General features: G+C 43.3%; 1 protein-coding gene and 1 long non-coding RNA gene across 2 annotated transcripts in view; one reads left to right on the forward strand and one right to left on the reverse strand.

Moving 5' to 3' along the window:
- BCL2 (BCL2 apoptosis regulator) overlaps nucleotides 1-21,849 on the forward strand; it is a 96,680-nt gene that overhangs the window by 20,733 nt on the left and 54,098 nt on the right. The window lies entirely within an intron of this gene.
- LOC135304435 (uncharacterized) lies at nucleotides 9,986-16,892 on the reverse strand. Its single transcript, XR_010365825.1, has 3 exons — nucleotides 16,865-16,892; nucleotides 12,107-12,220; nucleotides 9,986-10,417 (listed from the first exon to the last, which is right to left on the reverse strand). It is a non-coding gene; the product is annotated as an uncharacterized LOC135304435 (long non-coding RNA).

Consider the following 21,849-nt stretch of genomic DNA (forward strand, 5'->3'; position numbering starts at 1 on the left):
GTCAGCTGGGCTCAACCTGGGCCCTGAGCTCTGAGCCAAACAGGTTATTGAGTATATCACAACCTTGGTTTCTCCTGCTGCATCAAAGATGTTGCACGTTTCAAAATTGTGCATGATGCCACTATGACACTTCCTCTACCAAGCATGCCCTGAAACTGCTTACTCACTGGTGGTGAACAGCATTATTTAGCAGCTTATCCCAACACCCAACAGCTGCTTGTTTTCATTGAAATGCCAATGGTTATTGTCCTCCTGCTATTGCCTCTGCACTCTTCTGCACTTGTGCTCTTGTCTCAGAAGGCCTGCAGTCCTTGTGGGCATCATCCCAGTCCTAGCAGGCTCTCACTTGACCTTGGTACAATTTGAGTTGGATTTGAAGCCATCTTTTTTCACCCCGGGTGGTGTCCTACTTGCTACAGATCAGAAATGCTGGAGTTCATAACTGAGTAGGTCATTGCTATAACGTTTTCCATTTGAAGTAGGAAACTGTCTGAATGAGGGGGGGGATAAAATAGAATTTGAGATTGTTTCATGAAAAATAGATTCTCTATTTTACAAGTTTAATTATGACTGATTTTCCAGTTTTAGCTTTATATGCTTTTAATGTTGAGTATAAATTAGGCCACAGGAAAAGGATGGTCTATCTTCAAAGAAACATTTAAGCTGATTGTGTTCTTCAGATTCACGGAAAACAGCTGTGGGTGTAGCAGTAACTCTCAAGCTCTCTTCCATGCTAGCACACGAGATGCGGAGGCAAACTGGATACTTCTGCTGTGTGGGAGTTTGGAGGAGAGGCTCAATAAAACTGGTTGGCAAAATTACCACCAGAGCTGTAGAGCTTGTAGAGCTTTTTAAGACCTTTTAGAGTATGGGAGCCAGGGGAAGTGGACAAGAGGAAAGGCGTCCCACATCCTCCTCATGCAACTATGAAGCCTCTGATTTTCATGGGCAGAGACCACATTGCATAGATGGATGAATACATTCTTTTTCTTCGCTGCCTGCCCATTAAGCAAAAAGTACATAATTATAATTTCTTTGATTGAATGCAACCCTGTATATATATATATGTATACACACTACCACAGATGGAAGGTGATACCACAGGGAGATCTCCTTTGGAAAACATGTGGTAGCTCTGCCAGCAGAGACTCTGATCATTAAGGTTTTGTAGTGACAGTTCCAATTTCTTAACAGGTTTTAATGCAGCTCATCCAGGAGTGTTAGTTAACCTGCACTGTTCATATTTGTAGTGAACTGTGCATAGGTGACTAACATATCTCACTAGATTATAGCTTGACATTTTTGGTGATGTAGATATCCCATGATTTCTCTACTCGTGTTATTCAGAAATAGGTATGGAAGAGCAGTTGTTCCAGAACAGTCCATGAGCCAGTAGTCTTTTTCTTTTGGAAAGAGGCCACATTGATCCTCAACAGTCTTTCGGATATTGCAGCACTGGCTTTGGCTGAAGAGGAACATAGCACTCATATTGCAGAGCAAAAAGTGGCAACTTGTGGAAAAATTCATAAATAGTTGCTCTTAGAGTAATCCCACATGAAGCTGAGCTCTGTTCTTTCAGCGGACTCTGTGGATGTACTGCAGGGCTTGGTTTGGGCCTGCTGAAGACCTGTCGTCACAGTTTATGTTATGTAGTGCTCGTCTGAATGGTGACTTCAGAAGCACCTAGCTTGGCAGGCAAACTGAACAAGCTCTGTTTAAATAACCACACAGGTACAGAAGACTAGTTGATGTTTGGAATTGTCAGCAAATGACGTTGAATTTTCAGCAAAATTGTTGTATGTTTCCTACTGCTTCAAAGTGCAAATTCAGAGAGCAGGATGCTTTGAGAATATTAAAAGTGCAGGGGTACAAGTGCTCATTTGTGAGGCACCGCAGTTTTGTTTGGGCAGGCAGCTATTTGCTGCTTTGCCAGTGGTAACAGAAGGAATAGCTGGGCCTCGCAAAAACATGTGTTTCTCTTCTTTTGAGAAGCTCCAGCTATTTCAGCAAATATAAAAAAAAAAAGTAAATTAGAAAACATCTTAATTGTTTTGGTGTTATGGGTTTCATCAGCACCTGGAAGAGGAATGCAGTTCCTAATTTAAAACCTTTCCAGTCTCCCTTCCAGCACAGGATGGTTCGTGTTTCTGAGAGGCTCTCTTCGTGTGGATGTCTGGAGAGGCCCTGCAGCCCATTTGCTTGTTTTAAAGCTGAAAAATACAAGAAGTAATTTTGAGCGACATTCATTCTACCTAATTTTCATAACATCTTGCCTCTGGGCAGGCTGCAATGCCTTTGCATGGAGGACTGGGGCTATGGGAGAGTAGCTGCTGAACCTCCCCAAAGCTCAGCCTCCCCAAAGCTGCTTGCCTGGCCCTGAGCTGCAGCAATGATCAGGCCTTTTGGGCTGCAGTTCCTCCCCAAAAGCCAAGAGTTTTTATGTGACTTTTTCTGCAGCAAATGACAGTATTTCAGGACTTTGAATTACTCTTTGTCTGTTTGGACTTGCAAGTTACTGAGACGTAGGCAGCTTTCTTGTTTATTGTTCCCTCTCTCTCTTTCACATGACTTTGTTGACGACTCAAGCACTTCTTCAGCAAAGTGTTAGATTGAACATTCTTTTTAAATTAAATGTGCTGAGGTGACCTAATCAGATGGTAGCTGGTTGACCACAGGAATGGGAACTACGATACTGTGTAATCTAGTTTAACGTTAATTCACTCTCTGACCTTAGGCAAACAGCTTAGTTGCTGCAAAATGGGAATGATAATTCCTTTTAAATGTTGACAGAAAGTTGAGTAAATAAGCAAGTTCTACTCCCTGTGGGTCAGGCAGTTTTATTCTCAGAGGGACTTCAGAGCTTGCATTATTTCAAATTACTTTGGAGTAAAGGGGTGTAGCGCAGGCATCTGGACTCTGAGGACTATGTTTTTCAATACTGATCCCCATACCTCAGCTTTCTGGTGTGTGTGTGGGTCTGTTTCAGGATGGAGTGAGGGATTCGTGGTGGTTGGGCTGGGTGATCTTGGGGGTCTTTTCCAACCTGTGATTCCATAATTCCTGGCTTGTGTCCAATAGCAGTGTCATTTACCATCTTACACCTTGTGGCAGGTAAACATAAACCTCTTACTTCCCCTTCTGGCAGGAATGTGGCACTCAGTTCCATGGCATTTTTAGTTTTGAAGCATGTTTATACTAAATGATGACATAAATGAGCTCAGCTCCATAGGGTTAAGAGCAGCAGTGACTTCATTTGCCACCAGTGAGTTTGCCTGAAATGTCCTATGAAGCCTAAAGCAGACTACTTGCTGTTTAACACCCTGGTGACAAAACACCTCGGGACAGCAAAGCAACCTTTACAGTTTTTTTTGTTTCTCAATTCTGTTTCTTCAACTTTGAAGTGCCATTTATTTTGATACCTGGTGTTTTTCAGGCCACGCTTTTATTTGGTGGGAATAGCATTAACATGTATTAAAGGCAGAAAAGCCTGCGGAAATGGCTAGGAGTTATTCCCAGAATGTAAATAATTTCCTAAATTTTGAGCTCTACAAGCCTGATGTGTTTTAAATGGCCTTTTAGAAAGCAAAATGAAACTCAGTGTGGCATTTAACCAACAGTTTACAGAGGTGCTAGTTATTCCACTTGGCTATATTTAGGAGTCCAGGAAACAACAATGACAAAAAAAATAGTGAAACACTCTTGCAAAAAAATTAAAGGAACAGTTTCAGCTATAAAACTGATGTCTGCAGCAAAAAAACACAGCTGCTAAATGTTACCAAATCATAATAATTGTGACAGAGTTACATCCCGATCTTTCTTTAAGACATCTTCACCCGTGTGAAGGCCTCTTGATTTAAACAGCGCTCAGCAGCAGCAGGGAGGTTTGTTTTAGAGGATCCTGGTAAAATTGGACTGCACATGTAAATCAGGGCTTATTTTTGCATTCCAAAGGGTGAAAAAGTCACATGAGGGGAGTGAGATGCAGGACGTGTGAAGAAACCTTTATACAGCGACTCCACGCTGGGGAAGTCTCAGCTGGATGCTGTGCCCTGCTTCAAACAAAAAAGCATTTGACCACTGTGAGAGGGAGTCTTGGGGACTCCCCGGTGGCTTGGGGAGCATCATCTGCAAGGAAAGTCAGAGCAAACCTGCTTGTTTGCTCTGTGAGAAAATGCAGAAGGCTAAAGGATAAGTCCTCAAATGAGTGAGAAGCAGACAGAGAGCAAAAGGGACAAGAACAGAAGTGACAGAAAACACATAGGTGAGGGATAGCTAGCTCAGCCAGCTGGCTTAATGAAACCCTACTTAGTAAAGATGAAACAGTACAATTTATGTGTTATAAGTGGGTATAATTAGTCCCTCTCCAGAAAATAAAGTAGGTGAAGTACTTAAGCTGATATTTTGCACTCTGCCTTATGAAATGATGTAACTTTTACCAATCTTTGAAATACTGATTGTGAATGAGTCAGTGTTTCTCAAGAGCTTTGGTCAGCTGTTCCCATTTACTGGTCTGGAATATCACTTTTATAATCCAGTTTCTCTGAGTTTCCCCTCATGTGTTCAAAACCAGGTTAATGTCAGTATGCTGAGATACTGTCATACTATTATCGAGGTTGGAAATGCACTGTGATAGATGCTACTTAAAAATATGGGGAGACAGAGCTACCTGCTTCTGCAGGTCTGTGGTTGAATTGTTTTCCTGCTACAGTATAGTTCATTAGGGCTGTGATTTCTTGTCACAGCACTTTTACAACCCTAGTATAAATGCAGATTTATCATCAAAAGGGTTTTTTTTTTTTTTTTGCTGCAAGAAGGGCAGCATATTGATGTTTCCTTCCTTAATTTGCACTGTTCCCCAGGATAGGTGTCCACCTGAGCTCACCTGTGCAATGAAGTTGCCTGTTAGCCTGGTCAGCTCTTCCTCCTGCTGACCCAGCCTCAGCACAGCTTTGTGAACCCAAGAGGCATTGCAGTCTAGAGGGCACCTGCTTGAAAAGGAGCATCAGCAGGCTGGCTGGACACAGACACTGTATTGTTAGGGACGGGAGGGAATTCCTCTCACAGGGCTGGTCTCGGCATCCTGCAGCCGTGCCAGAGGGAGAGCCTGGGAACGACTGTGTTAAAGTGTGGATTGGTATTTGGCTCTCCTCTTTCTCTTCTACAGCTTTCACCGCTGTTCAATGGTGATTACTCAATGGGCAGAGCAGCCCCTTTGCTCTGCTCTTGGGCAGGTAGGAAGTCATTCCATAAGCAAGCACCCTCTTTTGCCTGCCCTCCCTCCCACCCCCGGCCCCTTGCCACGAGCAGGTCAGCAGCAGTGGTCAGAGGCATCCTTAATGAGGTCCCTAGCTGCTGGCTGGGCTGATTTGGTTGTAGTTTTTAATAATGTGAGGTTATTTTGTTAGCGGCTTTACTTTCCAAGTCTTTTCCCCCTTCCAGCACCCCTAGGTACAGCTCTACTGGATCAGTTACCATCTGCTCCAGTGTTTGCATTTAGCCTGCAGGGCCTGTGATCTCAGAAATATTTCCTGTAAATGGGATCTCTCATGCCAGGCCTGTCACACAATAGATATATAATTGGATAAAACCTAAACTGAAAACAACAAACAAAAAGAAGAAAACTACATGTTGTGCCATACACAGCACGTGAACCGATCCAAAATGGGATACGCTCCTTGTTTATGTCTGAAGCTGCTCTCGTATGTCTTTTTTATTCCCTTTTGCTGTTGAACAAAATCAAATTAATGTAATAATTAAATTCCATGGTGCATTTTTTTCTCTACTTACTCTGGAGCAGCTTGCGGTGTGCATGCAGAACAGCAGTAGTGCCACAGCAAATGCAGTTGCTGGGTTTTAAGTCTTGGCCCTGGTGTTGGATACCAGGTAGAGTCCATGTTGAAGTCACAAATCCTTCTCCTCCATGGTTTGGCTGTGTGCAGCATTTGTTGTTGCTTGGGAGGCAGGATGATGTTCCTGGGAACAAGGCTGGGCTCTGGGGGAAACAGTGGGCAAACCACAGGCAGCAGATCCCCTGGTCACTGAGAGCAGGGGTGAAGATGGCATCACTGATCCTTGCAAAGGAGGAAGAAATGCAACAAAATGACTTTCAATTCTTTAATCCCATTTTGAAGGCCTCCTGAGCAGGGGTACAGGTGTGTATAAGATGCATGCTGCCCTCTGGGACAGCTTGCCTTTTGGATTTGCCAACCTATCTGCACGAAGGCGGAGATGTTGAAAAACACCTGATGCAATGTATCCACACCTAAACTAAAAAAAACCCCGAACTGATTGTATAAATCAGAAATTGTTCACTATGATTTTCCCCTTGCTCATACTGTGAATTTTCTTCATCATTGCTGCAAGAACAAACTGTGTGAGTCGTATTGGTGCTGTTTTTCTGGTAGTAATGAGCTTACAAATACTTTTTCTGATTTGTTGGAGGGACTGCAAATGCTCTACTCTAGTCATAGCTTGCAAAAGCTGCTCAGAAGTGCACTGCAGAACATCAAAAAAAGAATTGAATTCAGCTTCAGTCAAGACCAGTAATTGGTTTTCATACAAAAAAAAAATCCCCAACCAAAAGCTGTTCATCTGTGTCTGGAAGATAAAAAAAAAAAGCCCAGAGTTTGGATTTGATTGTCCTCCCCCTAAAGTAATAACAGTAATCCTAATAAATGGGCAGATTTATAAATTTTCACCAACAGACAGTGCCACAATGTTAGAGTAACTTTGGTTTATTTATGATAAATGCAGTCTAAAGCACCAGAAATATAAACCTTGAATCTTTTTTAATTCTATCATAAAAGGATTACATTTTATCAATATAGCTTATCTCCTACCACTCTGCCTTTTTTATGAACCCACAAAACATGCATTTTGTCTTCTTTTCTGCTTTTTTTTTTTTAATCATAGCCAGCAATTTCTAAATCAAGAATACAGTCTTAGTGCTAGTGCCATTTTGGCGATAGGCTGTTTTATTGATTTCCACAATGCTGGCATTTCATCAATAACAGTAGAATACAGGCCCATAAATTCACCCTTCCCAAAAGAAAGTGGCCTGATTTTTCGTAGCAGCTTCCATTTGCCTTTGAGTTGAACTGTAGGTTTAGTGGTTCAGGAAAAAAATCAGGTTTGATGAGCCTTAAAGAAACAAATAAACCAAGCCAGAAGCAATCAAAAGTACATGGGAGTTCATAAAAAGTGAGCCTTGGTTTCTTTGTCTAGAAGATTAACACTTCCTCAGGAGGGCTGTAATAGGATTGAGCCTTCCCCGTGGTACTTCAAAGACGTGTGCTCCTGAAGACTTTTACTGAGTAACTTACAGTATTATTGGAAGCTTTGCCTCTGCTTTCCTTCTGGTTTCTTTCAATACTTCGTGGAAGATCTGAACTGAGGATCATGTTACTCCTCCTTATTTTTATCCCCCAAACATCTTCTTCCCTCTTCTGTATGCAAATTTTGTGTTCTTAAAGAAAAAAAAAAGTAAGTTGTGTAACAGTTGGAGATTTTAAAATGTAAATATCCATCTCTTTCATGTTACTACTTCAGTACTTTCATGTGTCATATTTTTACATTTAATGCTGTATAGTGAAATCCTTTCCTTTCTTTTAATTCAAAGAGACCCAGGGTGTGTATTTTTGTTACATTCGTAGCACTGTAAAGAACACGCTGTAAGCTGTGATTTCCCAGGCACTCTGTACAGAGTACTGAGTTCAGCTCTCGGTGTTCATCGGTGCTTGTAATGTGCTATCTCCTTTTTCCCAAACTTGAGCTCTTTTCCCCACCCTGGCTCAGATGGTTAGGCTGCTTCCCATGGTAGTGGACACCTTGAATTCCATCAGACTGGAGACAGAGAGATCCACTCCCTGGGTAAATGTTAACTGCTGGCCTGGAGACAGCCACTGCTCTGTGTTCAGAGAAAAGAAAGGAGCTGTGTTAGGAGGGAGCAGCTGGTCTGGTGCATGGGTAGGGATGCTCTGCTGGTTTGGCTCCATAGCTAATAGGTCCTACCTCCTTGGGCTGGGCTCCTTTGAAAAGTGAGGTTGTGGTGACCCAGCAACTTCCCTAGCTCCAGGGCTATGTGGTGCCCAGCTGGGCTCTCTGGTTCTCACTGTGGGTCTTACAGAGACATGAAGAGCCCATGTCCTGCTTAAATGCTGGAAGCTGATGTTTCGGGATCAGACCATGAGTTGATGTGCCCAAAGTGAGGCAGGGAGCAGAGAATTAGACCCAGATACATGCAGTCTTTGGCCAGTTGGATGAATCACAGGATGAAACTTCCTCTCAATGCCTCTAGGCGACATCAAGGAAAGGATCAGGAAGTCCCCAAGCATCATGATAGTTTAGTTCTTTTTCTTTCTGTGACGAGTTTTGCTCTTGTACTGATTGAAATGAATGGGATTAGACAGGGAACACCATTTATGATTTAATTTCTCACTTCGAATGTGCTGTCAACCTCAGTAATTCTATTGCCAGGATTTCTCATAAAGCATCTTGGTATGCTAGTTAATACATTTAAATCTACTTTAAAAGCCTATTTCTCTCAAGAGCAAATGGAGCCCTTCTTAGCATTCCTGATCAGCTTGCTTATGGGGAAGAAAACAGTTGTCCTTGCTGTATTGGCTGGCAAAGGGAGTTGCATTCTGACTCCATGTACTTTACTAATTTGTAATCTTTCATTCTAACTAGCTTGTTTCCATGTTCTAGAGATTCAGTTGTTTTAGTATCAGCCTTGACTAATAATGTGGTGCAGCAGCTCAATTTCGATGACCACAAATAAGCAAGCAAAAGTTGTAGACTAATTCTGGTAGTCAGATATACCCAAACAGAAGTTTCCTGCCCATATTCGTGTAAGTCCCAGTGAAGCAGTCCCCTCTGCCCAGCCCCTGGGCCTGCTTGTCACCTAAGCCATTACCAGGAAGCATTAAACAAGCCATGGAAAGTCCCCTCTGCTGGCACTTCTCACATTACTAAGCAGCACACAGGGGCTCCAGCTACAGGATGAATAATCCCAAAGTTTCCCAGTATGGCTTCAGAGTGGTGGGACTTGTCACTGGGAGGGAATTGAGGGCTTTTTGGAGCAGCTGGGTGGGGTGGAACACACTTCTTGTCCTCACCCAAGGGGGAAGGGGTGGTGGATACCTGGGGTGGCCCAGTGCTGCAGCTGGTGACATTGTCCAGGTGTGACCCAGCGTGCAGCTATGGCCCATGTGATGGAGAGGGAACGGACGGTGTGTCAGTGACTTCTTTTATGTCAGGAATGGGCTCCTGGTTTATTGCAGTCCTGTAAATTCTGCCTTTGCTTGCTATAAATTAACCGCCGTATTAAGTGCAAAGTCCAGAAATAAAAGGGCATAAATAGTTGCATTTGAAAGCTGTATCATCGTCTGTAGATGTTTAAGTGGGGATTTTATCCGTTAGATTAGAAATACCACTTATCTCATCCTTCTGGATATTTTCACTACCCTTCTAACTTGGAGATAAATATCCCTTAATGGTTTTTTTATGTGTTTTATTTCTTTTTCCATGATGATCAGATCAGTTCTGACTGAAAATGAAGCCAATTATCAAGAACAATAAATAAAAAAGTGCGTGTTGCTCCTTCTGCACTGAAAGAAAGAACAGTAAGTTGAGACAAAACAAATTTGGTTGCCAAGTCCAAGTACCAAAGGCAGCAAGGAGAACTCAGGCCCCATCCTAATTAAAGAGATCTAAACACAATGAAAACATATTGTACTGATGTCATATGTTAAAATATTTATAATTGCACAAAAAGGAATTGCAGTCTATTGAAAACATTTACAGAGCTCGCCATTTCTGCGAGCTAAAGAGAAAGAAGGAGGACTAAAAGGGACTGGTTTTGCTCAGCTGTGAAAGTTTTACTCTTTAGGTTTTTCCTGTGAGGTCCAACATTACCTTGCCACTTCCTCTTATCAGTCACTAAGATAAGCGAAGTGCACTGCTGACATTGTATCTGAAGGCAGGAGATGGTATCTGTCAGGAATTGCCATTTCTCCGGGCATTGCATTGCAGTTGGCTCTTCTGGAATAATTTCAGCTGCTGAGGAGCTGCTTGTAACGCAGGGGCCCTTCATATCCATCCAGAATGCCGGGTTGGGTGTGGGAGAGCCAGGGGCTCCCAAAAGGAGAGGGTGTGCTGGAGGAGAGCAAGGCAGGCACCCTCCTCAGATACATTCAGCAGACTCAAGGTTCAGCAAAAAGATGTACCTGAAGCAATGGGGGAAAGCTGACATGTAGGAAGTCACGCTCCCTTTCAGCAAAACCAGAAAGGCAATAGGAAAAGCCACAGCCATATGTGCAGAGATCCTGAAAATGCTGGGAAGCTGGGCTGAACCAGTTTTCTGTAGCGGTGTGTGGCAGGGGTGGTGGGCACAAGCCACTTGCAGTGCTCTGGAAGTCTGCGGGAAAAACGGGAATCCACCTGAGTGCGTTGTGTGAACAAGATTCCCCCGTATACATTCCCAGAGAAGCCTATTGCAGATGTGCTCACTTAAATACTTTCTGTAGTATAAAAATAGGCTTTTGGCTGCACACCATGTACTCATTGGAGAAGGAACTTTTCAACTGTGGCTTAATTTAATATCTTCCTTGTTTGTGTTTATGTTCCTTGATATTGATTTCCATGTTTTTCTTCCTCAAATACTGGCGAGATCCTTTTAAGAGTAAATAATGCAAGCATCTTTTTAAGTTTCTCTAGAGCTTTATGGCAACACATGGACATATTGAGACTTCTTACTAACATATCAAAGATGAGGAGCATTTATTAGTTAATGATTTTATTAGGAATTTGTGTTGCACCAGAAATGTGATTGGAACTTGAAATATTTAAAGCGTCGTTTTAGGGAAATAAGAGTATCTTTGTTTAGCTAGTTAATGTCTACCTATGGTATTCATATGAAAGGAAAAACCAGCTTGTCAATCATACAAAGGAGGGAAAATGTTGCTGCCTCTCTGGAATTATTAATGAGCCAAGAAATGCTATTGCATTTCTGTATGACTTTGCTGTAGTTGGAAAAATTGACACTTTTTGTCAGAGGGAGATTGATAGCTCTGCAGGGGTTCAAGAAAGAACAAAAGCAGGTTAGTGGGGGAGTGCTAAAAAGGACATGTATGAGGAAAGATGCCCGTTGTTTTTCTAAGTGGCTGTGGGTCATGGTGAGGGGATGCAGAAAACCCTGCACTTGACCAGGGTTACACACTAAGGGCAGCTTGAAGGTTAAGTCAATTCCAGACCAAAATCCATATCTGTGGATGATTGTAGGGCTGTCCCCAAGGTACGTGCTTGCTGGGGAGTGGAGACAGTGGCTGCAGCATGGTGTCACACAAAGGTGGCTGCATGGCTTTCCAGTGGTGTGGAGGCAATTCAGCCATGGGTGGCTGGAGCCACTGACTCTTGGTTAGCACAGCTCACATAATGAGGGCTGACAGTCAGAGCACAGCAGGAGCAGAAATGACATGTAGAAAGCCAAAATTTAGCTTAAGTGCCAAGGAAATCTTGCTACATTAAGGGCTTTGACGGTTTAGTACTGCCTCCTCAGGGAAGTGAAGGGTGGCAAGCAGTTCGCAAATTGTGAATGTAGATTGCTCTCTTAAAGCCAGACCAAGAAATGATGACCCCAAAAAGGGATGGATGATGGCTTAAGCCTCTGAAGTACACTCTCTACCCTCCACAGCAGTGGTTCTGTGTCTGTGGCAGAGACATGGCCATGTTACTCCAGTCTAAATATCACCTGATCCTTTCTTGATCAGAAGATTGGGGGATTACTTGATGGCTTTTGTCTGTTTCTCTAGAAACGGTGCACAGCCAAAGCCATGTGATGACTTGTTTCTCACAGCTTCCTGACCCAGGTTTTCTGTCCATGCTTTGGCAGGATGGTGCTGGTGCCTGCTCTCCAGGAGGCCAACCCAGGGCCCCAGCACGGCTCTTGGCTGGAGTAACGTGGCTGCTTGCCCTGCCCATTGAAGCAGACCTTAGCTTGCCCTTCTGCTGCAGAAGTCCCAGGCTCTGTTCTCTATTTATTCCTACAACAACTCAATTAGTTTGATGGAAATGAGATGTCAAAATGCCCCAGGCTTCAGCGACTTACCCAATGTCACTCAGAAAGCTTTGGCAGGGCGGCTGCCTTCTGAAATCCATGTGCCCTGCAGCAATGGGCCATTTCTCCTCCTCACCTTCAGAGACAGCTCAGGCGAGTGGAAGTCTGAGGCATTCAGAGGACAATTACAAAAAAATCACTTGTTTATTTAACTTTCTAACAATTTAATCAACATCCTATTATTCTAAGGAAGTTTAGATACGGCTCTATTTTTTTTCCTCTTCCTTAATTCAGCTTGACATATGCACTCCTGGGGTCAGTCCTTTTACACAAAGCTTCAGCCTTGGCAAGATAAATCTAGACTAACAGAGAATAAACATATTGATATGATTTGTTTAATAGTGTATGGACATACTCCTACAATTAAGGCTTACTACAAATGTAATTTGACTATAGGGCGAAAACCCCCCTCACTTACCTTCAAATACTGCATGTGAGACCTGCCTAGCTGACGGATTACAGAGCAGGTTTTAAAGTGGACATGAAAAGAATGCCAAATTCAGCTTTCCTGGCAATAATTGCCATGGAAAGAAGCTGGATTAGAGCAGCTGGAATAAAAAGTCAAGCACTAAAAGAAAAATGCTAATTACCAGTTTCTCTAATCATGTAAAATGAATGTTTTATGACATTTTAATATGATGCTTTTAGCCTTTCCTACTTTGTCAGTGCCAGCATCCTCTGAGCAGCTCATGGATGCTATAATTATGTGCTCTAAGCGATCAGCTGCATTGTGCCTTACCTGGCTGATTCAAACTGAGCTGGAGACATCATATTCTGACTCAGTACTGTACCAACCACCACTCATTGGGAGGCAGAAATGAGGACACCAAAGCAGAACCTCCTAGCATGTACTATAAACTTTTGGAAGGGGATTTTTTATGGAAATCAAGCCTTGAGATCCGTAGACAAGCTTTGCATCTGAGGTGTTTCAATTTGATAAGGTATCTGAATGCAGGCTTTTGATATAGCTTATTAATGATATACAGGCTAGTTAAAATGTCTGGACATAAATTTAGACCTCCACAAAGTTTAGGAGCAATAGGATGCCAGCTTTAAGGCCAACCCTGCCCCAACCCCATCCTTCAGTGAGAAGAAAACTCTTCAGATACTTCTAAAATTAAATTTGCCTGCCATCAGCCATTATCTGGTTTTGAGAGGGTTGATTATAGATTTATGTTTGAAGAGGGTGCACTCATCTACCCTTCCCTTTTCTTAAGGCTTACAGTTTTCCTAAGGTTGGCACTAATTCTCTATTGATGCCTAATTTAGGTGGTGAGATTGGCTTATTTACAGGCTGACTTGGGTGCACTACTATTGAAATTAAATCTGCACTTTAATTTCCCTCTTAATCTGTTTCTTCATCAGAATCATTATTTCTTGATAATACTCTGTAGGAGGAGAAGGCTGCTGTTTCTATTTTAGCATTGCACCTCGGAGGTGCAGGATTTGGACTTATCCCATCTCTGTGAATTGCTAATTCCCTATATTCATTCAGGTATGTGATTTTTAATAGTATGGGAAAGTAAGGGGAAAATACTCTGATTTTAAGTGGACAGTGCAGACTGTATACAACTGTTTTCCACCCTACCCCCATCAGGACGTGAAACAGCTGGTATGTCTCTCCAGAGACTAATGTGCTGTCTCTAGCTCCATTTTGCCTTCATAAGCCTCAGGCATTACTCTGTAAGTGCACTCCAGGAATTAAATTAATTTACAAGCTGAGGAATACGCTGTTTCTCCTTACTTACAGGTCTCAGATAGGACTGCTACTGTACGTTTGGGAGGGTAATGTGCACATTGCTGTTGAGACTAACTAGCGTCTTCCCAGGGCAGTCATCACGCTGGGCAGGGCAAAGGCAGTCCTGCAGCCTGCACCCCATCTGCCCATGTCATTTCTTCTCCCAGTAAGGTTAGCTCACTGGTGAGGTTATCAGGAGATAGTTCAGATCAGCTGTGCCTCCCCTGGTCTTAGTCTTTATCCTTGCCATTCACAAGTTTCTTGATATACCAGTTTGGTTCTTCGAAATCATATCCATCCATACTTAAAACCAAGTAATTCTGAACTGTCTCCCTGGAAGATGATTACTTGGACCTGCCTTGTAATTTCCTGGATAGAAAATGCAGTCAGTGTCTGTCTTTGAACCAGCTCAAGTTCCATCCCCAAATATGCACTAGGTGACCATAACCAGCTAATGAAAGCAATCAATGTGTTTTTGTTCGTGTCAGTAATAACCTTGTCATTTGTAATTGCTGCAGTGGAGCAGTGGTTTCTCCTTTCCCTTTGCCCAAGCCCCCATTGCCAGGGTGTATGTTTAGGTGTGCTGCTGCAGGGCTTCGTTCCTGATGTCCCTGGCATCCTTGTCTGCCTTCCTGCACGAGATCCATCACCATATGCATTTAATGCCCACCCTCATTAGCACTGAAATAAACCAGGACGTTCCTCCTGCCTTCAGCTGGGATGGGATTCGACTTTGCAGTGAGACCAAGATAAAATCTGGTCTTCAAAGCTCTCCTGAGGGTCTGCACAATAGAGCAATTGGAAAGTAGGGAAGTGTCTTGCTTCATACTGTATTATTCTATTAAAATAAGATTTTTGACACAATTGGGCCCTTATGTTTCTAAGTGCTGGGTACCTTTAATCTGGCTGGCATCCCCTCTTGGCGGGCTCAGCTGTCCTCCGATTGCTTTCCATCACACAGCCAGCCCAGCAACTTGTGAAATCAATTGAGTGTTGTGCATCCAAAGTTTATTTTTGTGTTTCTATGTTTGTTGCTAGGGAGATTTGCTATACCTTGCCTCACGCCCCTCCCAGTGAAACGCCAGTCACAGACGTGCTGTGGGTTACAAAGCAAAGCCGCACACCTCCACAGAGAGCAAGGGCACCGGCCCTGCTGCGCGCCGCTCTTGGAAACCCAGCGGTCAAGCAGCAGCATTCGAATTAGAAAAGCAATTTTTAAACTGCTGCAGAGCATAATTCATGTCATGGTGCAGGAATGCTGAAGGCTTTTTGATCTTTGTCATCATGGACCTAAAGGTGAAGGGCTTTTTTTCGGGGGGGTAGTTTCTTAAATCCCCTGAGAAAAGGTAACTATAACAATAAGGGAGCAGATGTGTGGGAGTAAATGCAGCTGTAACTCAATCCAGACGCTCTTCTGTATGTAGGGACATGAAGGGAATGTTCCAATAAAATTCACGTAATAAAAATCTGAGCCCCCTTTTTTTTTTTTCTTGCTTAAACTTGGATTCACATGTGTAGAATTCCTGTGGACTTTGATGTGGATTGACATTAGCACCATACAAAACCGGGCTGGGAGAAAGATTTTTAACAGGCATGGGGTACTGGAAGGTAAATGATCTATGGAGACCTGCAAATTTTAATAGGAAAAACTTTCCCAATTAAAAAGAGTTTAGCAAACCAGATATTTAAGTGATGCAATCACCCTAGTAGGATGAACTGGCTGGTCTAGTAAAGAGTTTCTCTAACTTTCTGAAAGCAGGACTGTCTCACCTGTTTTTGTGCCACCCTGAAAGGCATGCAGAAGCAGTTCAGCTCCTGGGGGAAAGGAGAGCAGAGGGAGGGGGAGCTGTAGTCGCTGGCTGGAGGTGCCTCCCCCCAGCCCAGGGCGAAGAACTGCTGCCAGAGACTGCAGGAGGTGAGCGGTGCTCTGCTGAAGGTTAAGGCTCCCTGTCTGTAGCTGCTCCCTGCTCACTCTGCTCTGCTTTCTAACTCCAAGTTTAAACTCAGCTAAATGAAGTTTCTCATGGTTGTTGCTGCCCTCTGGCAGTTGCCACCCCCTCACCTTTCTTTGAGTAGCCCGGCAGTGTGGGCAGCTCTCTTTCTTCTAAGAGAAAGGAATGGGCAGAGCAGCAGGGTAAGCCATCCACTCCTCCTTGTTTTCCTGTAGTTCACATAGCCCTGTGCTGAATTAATTTTTTACCAGACAACTTACATTGCACAGTAGTGTATTTTGTTCTTGCCCCGTGCATGCTTCCGAACGCGGGCAGTACCAGACATTTCAGCGCGGCCAAAAGCGCCTTCCATCTGCCTCACAGCAGCTGAAATCCTCTTTGTATACAAAAACAATTTCATTGAATGCACACAAGCCACGTTTGCGCTCGGGATGTAGCAGGAACACTGTGTCGTTGTCCCGGCGGGACATCTGTAGGGCCTCGCTTCTTCCTTCGCGTGATGTCACTCCCCATGCCCCTGCACCCATCTCCCTCCTTGCTGGGGAGGGCAGCAGCCTTGCACCCCAAAACTTCACTGGCTGCTTCTGATTAGCCTGCTCGGCCATTGCTCGTGACATGTGGGCTTGTGAGGGTGCAGCGGTCACGGATCGTCTGCAGGGCACAGCACCAGTTGAGCAGGCAGCACTGGGAGCATTTGCTGAGATGCTGGGTACCCATATAAGGCTCTTCTATGAGTCTGACTCTGACACAAGACTATTTAGTTAGTCCAAACTCCATCAAGCATCAGTTTGCATAACAATTTATCAGAGAAGTGTTTAATGATTGCTGCATGAAAAAATGGTGAGGTCTCTGAAGCACTGGATTTTTGTAGATTTTCTGAGATAGGTATACATATTTCTACTTCATATAGCTGTTGTTTGGTTGAACATTATTATTATTATTATTATTATTATTATTATTATTATTATTATTATTAGGAGGAGGAGGAGGAGGAGGAGGAGGAGGAGGAGGAGGAGGAGGAGGAGGATGTTCAATTTAAAGGAATAACTTGGGACTTACTCAGGTCCTCTTTTACAGCTGTCTTTAGTGGGCAGCATCAGGAACTGAGAGAAATATGGTTGTTGCTGACTTGTTTGCAATTGTTTGGCCTTCTAACTATTTAAATATTTAGTTGTTACGCTACTTGCAGAGGAAAATTCCAGTTCTTGTCCAAAGCTACTTTGGAAGTGTATGTGCATAGATTATCTCCCTGGTGTCTTAACTGTAAATATGTAGCTATATGTATTTCACTGTAGCTGGAAAAACTTTGCTGAAAGACTTTTTCATGTAGCAGACTACAAGTTATGCTTTCTTATTACTTTGGAAGATGTGACCTGGAACTGCTGATGTGCCGTAATGCTCCTCTGCTTCTGTTCTGCTGTGTCAAGTATGCTTGGTGCCCCTCACTACTCTGTGACAGGGAGATGCATCTGTCCAAGGGAAACAGGACACAGCAAAGGCTGTTTTGCATAGAACTGCTTCATTCAAAAGTGTCCTGCTGGGCACTTCCCCCTTGAGCACCCACAGGTGATGCCCTGCAATGCTGGTCATCCTTTGGCCCCTTTCTTAGGCATGGGTTGCTGCAGCTGAGGATGGTCTAAAACTCAGCATTCCAGGATGCTCCAAATGTGCTGCTCTCTCTGCCCTATGCACCAGGCTGGGAAACGCAGGTCTTTCTGTGGTGTGTTTTGATCACAGACCTTCCTGCTTTTAGGAAACTTGGATTTGTTCATTTTACTATGTACAGCCTGATTCTGCCATTGAAAATGTACTCAGTGTGGTTGGTGGAAATGTCGAGGCTTTGCTGGGCAGACAGTGCCAGCTCTCACCCTGCAGGGGCTGGCACATGCCCACGGTCGGGCTCCGTTTCCCCTGTGCCCAGCACACAAAGGCTGTGATTCAGCCGCCTCCCGTGGCGCAGACGCGGCTTTTATGTACCTAAGGAGGCCCAGGAACCCAGAACGATTCAAATCCCACAGTTCAATGTCTAGCTGGCAAGGGGTGAAGTTGTTTTACATGCACTTTGCACAGATGGAAATGAGTATGGAATCGGTAGGAGGGTGCTAAAGGGGAAGCAGTAGACACAGTATGTTAGTCTCTCTTCTTTTATCCCGCCAGCCTTAGTGTGCTTAGAGCTTTACACTGGATGAAAATGAAGAGGAGATATTAGGGCCTGCTTTTTCAAGCCTTGGATTGAGTTTTAAAATCCTCTCCACTTATGGCTCCTTCTAAGTTCTGGGTCATTTGCCAGATACCTCAGGGAAACGCGGTGATCCCATCTCTGTCTGCATCCTGGGGTGGTGACATTGCTACCATCCTTTTGAGTATGGCAGCACAACTGTGCTTCCCACTCTCCCTGTGGATACAGGCGGGCAGAGGGATGCAGTCCATTATGTCAGGAGCCTTCAGGAAGCAGCTGCTCACCTCAGTGGCCAGTGTCCCACCAGAGGGGACAATGCCAGTGGGTCAAAGGGAGGGTGGACTGCCCCACAGATGTATCCCAAGAGCCAAGAGCACCCTGTGCCACCAAGGCAGCCTCAAGGGCTGTCACCACTGCAGCCTGAGCTGTTCAAAGATAATCTGTAGATGTTCTTGTGCCCTCCGTGGACTGTACTGAAAAAAGGAAATGTTTTTTCTTAAAGAATGAAACAAAAAGGGGAAGATTGAGCTGTTGTAATCGAATCTGTGCAGAATTTCTTTAATAATAACAATATCATTCATTATGGTTTTATAACCTTAATGACTAGTGAACGGTGACAGGAAAGCATCACGATTGCATCAGGATTTCCTTGCTAACCAGCCTTGCTGTACCTGAGACACAAAGAAACTGGATGCTGAGTGGGGAGAGAAGGGTGGAAGAAAAGGGAAAGGGGGAGAAATTAGAAAGTAAAGGGAAGATAAAGTATGAGACAAATACACTGAGAAAGAGACAAGATTAGTTCCATGGTCTGTACCAACAAAACTTTAGCAATGTTTCCACAACTCCGTGTTTTAGCAATATAAAGCCAGACAGTTTAGTTTTTTGGTTTAGTGTTTGTAGCCACAAGAATGTGTATTATTTCCTTCTTACCCACAGTGTACTCAGAGTCATCCATCCAATACAGAAGTTAATCCCAAATAATCTTATCACCCAGAATAGAGAAAGTGCCTTCAGTTTTACCACCCTTTATTCACTTTTTGCTTACATACATACTTCAGTAAAACTTGTGTTACAATGTTTTGGGGTTTATCACCCTCTCCTTGATGCATTTTTAGAGAAATATCTTCCTTAGCAGTAAATTATGCTTACTGAGAGTTTTTCTGTCATGGCATAGTTCACAAGCCCAGCATTGGAACAGACATGCTGAGGAGTTAATTCATTGTAAGGTAAAATATATTATAATCTCTTTTCTAGATTTCAGAACTTAAGCAGAGGAAGATTCAAGGGCCTCTATATTTTTTGTCAGCTGTTTATATAGAGAAGATATTATAAGGTTAGGAGTTGGTGGAAAGATGCATAGCTATATTCAGCTTCACCCATAACTACGGGCCCTGCCCGTACACCTGGCGAGGGAGTTGTTCAGTTATTATTATCAGCAATGCAGTAATTTGATGCTGTTATCAATAAAGTTGTCCATATAACTCAACAGGAGAAATTCCCAGAGCTTTGATCTTTTTCTGACTCTGTGTGTCACATCAGGTCACATCCAGAAGCTTTGCTTTGCAACTGAACAATGTAAGACCTGACTGCTTAAAGCAAGGAAACTGCACTTTGGGGCAAAGGGGAGAAGTCCATCTGTGACCTCTGTACATCCACTAAGTCCATTTTTGCTCAGAACTTTAAAATATGGGGTTTTTTAGGGAAACAGATTTAACAACGAAAACCACCTCTGTTCCTCCTGCCTATGAAATCAAAGAACTAATGGTGCAATTGTGCAAGTGCACTAATTACTTGCAACTTCACAGGCAGGAGGTCATCATTTCCCAGTTGCCAACCCTAAAGCCCTGAAGTTTTCTATGGCAAAGCACTAACATATGGTGCAGAATGCCCAGGCTTTTAGTTTTAGTCACTGTGGTTTTCATCATGTAGGCTTTAAAACACTTGAATAAAAATCCCCGAGCTGTGCAGAACCTCCCTAAAACCTGTTGGTAGCAGTTTGGCATAAAGCAAGGAGAATTTTTTACCCTGGGGATTGCCCATAAGAGTGAAATCAGTCATGAAATAGAAACTCACCAGTTTGCATTTGAGGCAGTCTATCTGTTGGCTTGCCTGAGGCACTTGTCACTGTGGGAGCAAAGATGCTTTTTATCTGTCTGTAGGTCTGCTCAGATAGGCCTCTTGGGTTTCAGAGGCCTTTTGGGCTGCCACGTACGTTGGCAGCATTGCCAAGCCTTCCTTACAAGGGCTGAGTCTCATCCTGACCCATGTCCTTAAGACCTTTGCTTCTGGAGCTGGCTGCCGAGAAGTTTCTCGGTTGTGGAGGAGTCTTCTGAAAACTCAACACCAGTGCAGCCTAAAAAAGTCAAAACCAGAGGCTCCACAAACCCCCTGGAATTACATTTTTTCCAAAACCCAACATGTTATTTTTAAGTTGATGGCTTGGAAGGGGTTTGATCACATGGGAATCACTGGGGAGTCTCCCCAAGAGGCGAAACTCTCTGTCATCTCTGCAAATAATTCCTGCAGCTAGATCTGTACTGAGCTCCACCATCTTTTTGGAATTGGACATTAAAAGTAAAGTGAGCAACAGGCACAGAAGCAGCAGAGATTTGTATCCAGCTGTGACATCAAAGTGGGCTTGACCCTGTTGTTTCAGGCAAGATTGGGTCTTAAAACAGCACACATTTGAGAAGGAACCCATCTGGCACATGGCTGGCAAGAAAACACAAATGTAACTTCAGCCCCTCCTAAGACATATGTACAAAGCTAGAGGTACAGAAAAAGGCACACTGGCTGCAAAGTTTGATTATGTGTTTGCATTGTCTTCCTCACCATCTCAACAGAGAGACTATTTCAATCGTGTGGTGTGCCTGACAAAGTAGTAGTTTCTTCTTGAAGCATTTTCTGTTAAAACATAGTGGCTCTTTTGTTTGTTTTTGGTCAGGGGAAACTGTTGAGATTATGAAAATTAAGCATTTGGTATTTTTGTAATTTCTGTCAAAGAATACTAGATAAAACTCTTCTGTTACTAGCCTTAGAGAGATACATTTTAGAGTTTATCAAGTATTTAGTGGAGATGATGGTGCTTTTCTGCATAGGATGGATTTGAGGTATCTAAAAGTTAGACATCCAACAGACAGAGACTTTCAAAAGGTGATTCATCTGGTCCTAAGATAGGTGGTGCGAAACGAGATGAATCATCCAGGGAGCAAGTCTACGTGAACACTTTGTTTAGACTTGCAGTTTTAAGGCAGCTCAAGCTAGGTAAAATACATCCCACCCTCCTTTTCATGACTTCTCTGAGTGGCTTCATGGTCCAAGGAGAGACCTGACTGCACGGGCTCAGCCAGTGTCACGCTTTGTCACTGACAGAACTGTGTTTGTCCCTGCCTGTAAAATGGGCCCAATTCTATTTCCATAACCAGCAGATGACGTATGAGTGACAGAATCCACAAGCACTTAAAAAAATATCTTTGGATCCTCAGGCTAAATAGATAATATAAAAAGCCAAGGAGGATTACCATGACCTGGAAGACTACCCATTTATCTAATGGCAACAAAAATTATAATGATGGCAATTTTCTTCTCTTTCTCCATTGTGGGTGAAAAGGACTGTAAGATTTTCCTATTTCGCATTCCACTGCTATATTTAAGAATAATTAAAGCCATTCTGGCTAAGGGTGATATAATGCATATATTCAGAAGCAGGCTTTCAGTTTAATTTTTCCAGCTGGTGGGCCTGTTAGCCCATTTATTTGACTATTCTTCACACGTTGACTGAAATAGGTAATTGCTCTGTTCCCCCTGAGATTTCACGTCCATTTTTTTCAGGCATGAAAGATATTAGGCTGTGTGTATTTTAAAT

Source organism: Passer domesticus, chromosome 1 (genome assembly GCF_036417665.1).
Source record: "Passer domesticus isolate bPasDom1 chromosome 1, bPasDom1.hap1, whole genome shotgun sequence".
In the NCBI taxonomy this organism is placed as follows: domain Eukaryota; kingdom Metazoa; phylum Chordata; class Aves; order Passeriformes; family Passeridae; genus Passer; species Passer domesticus.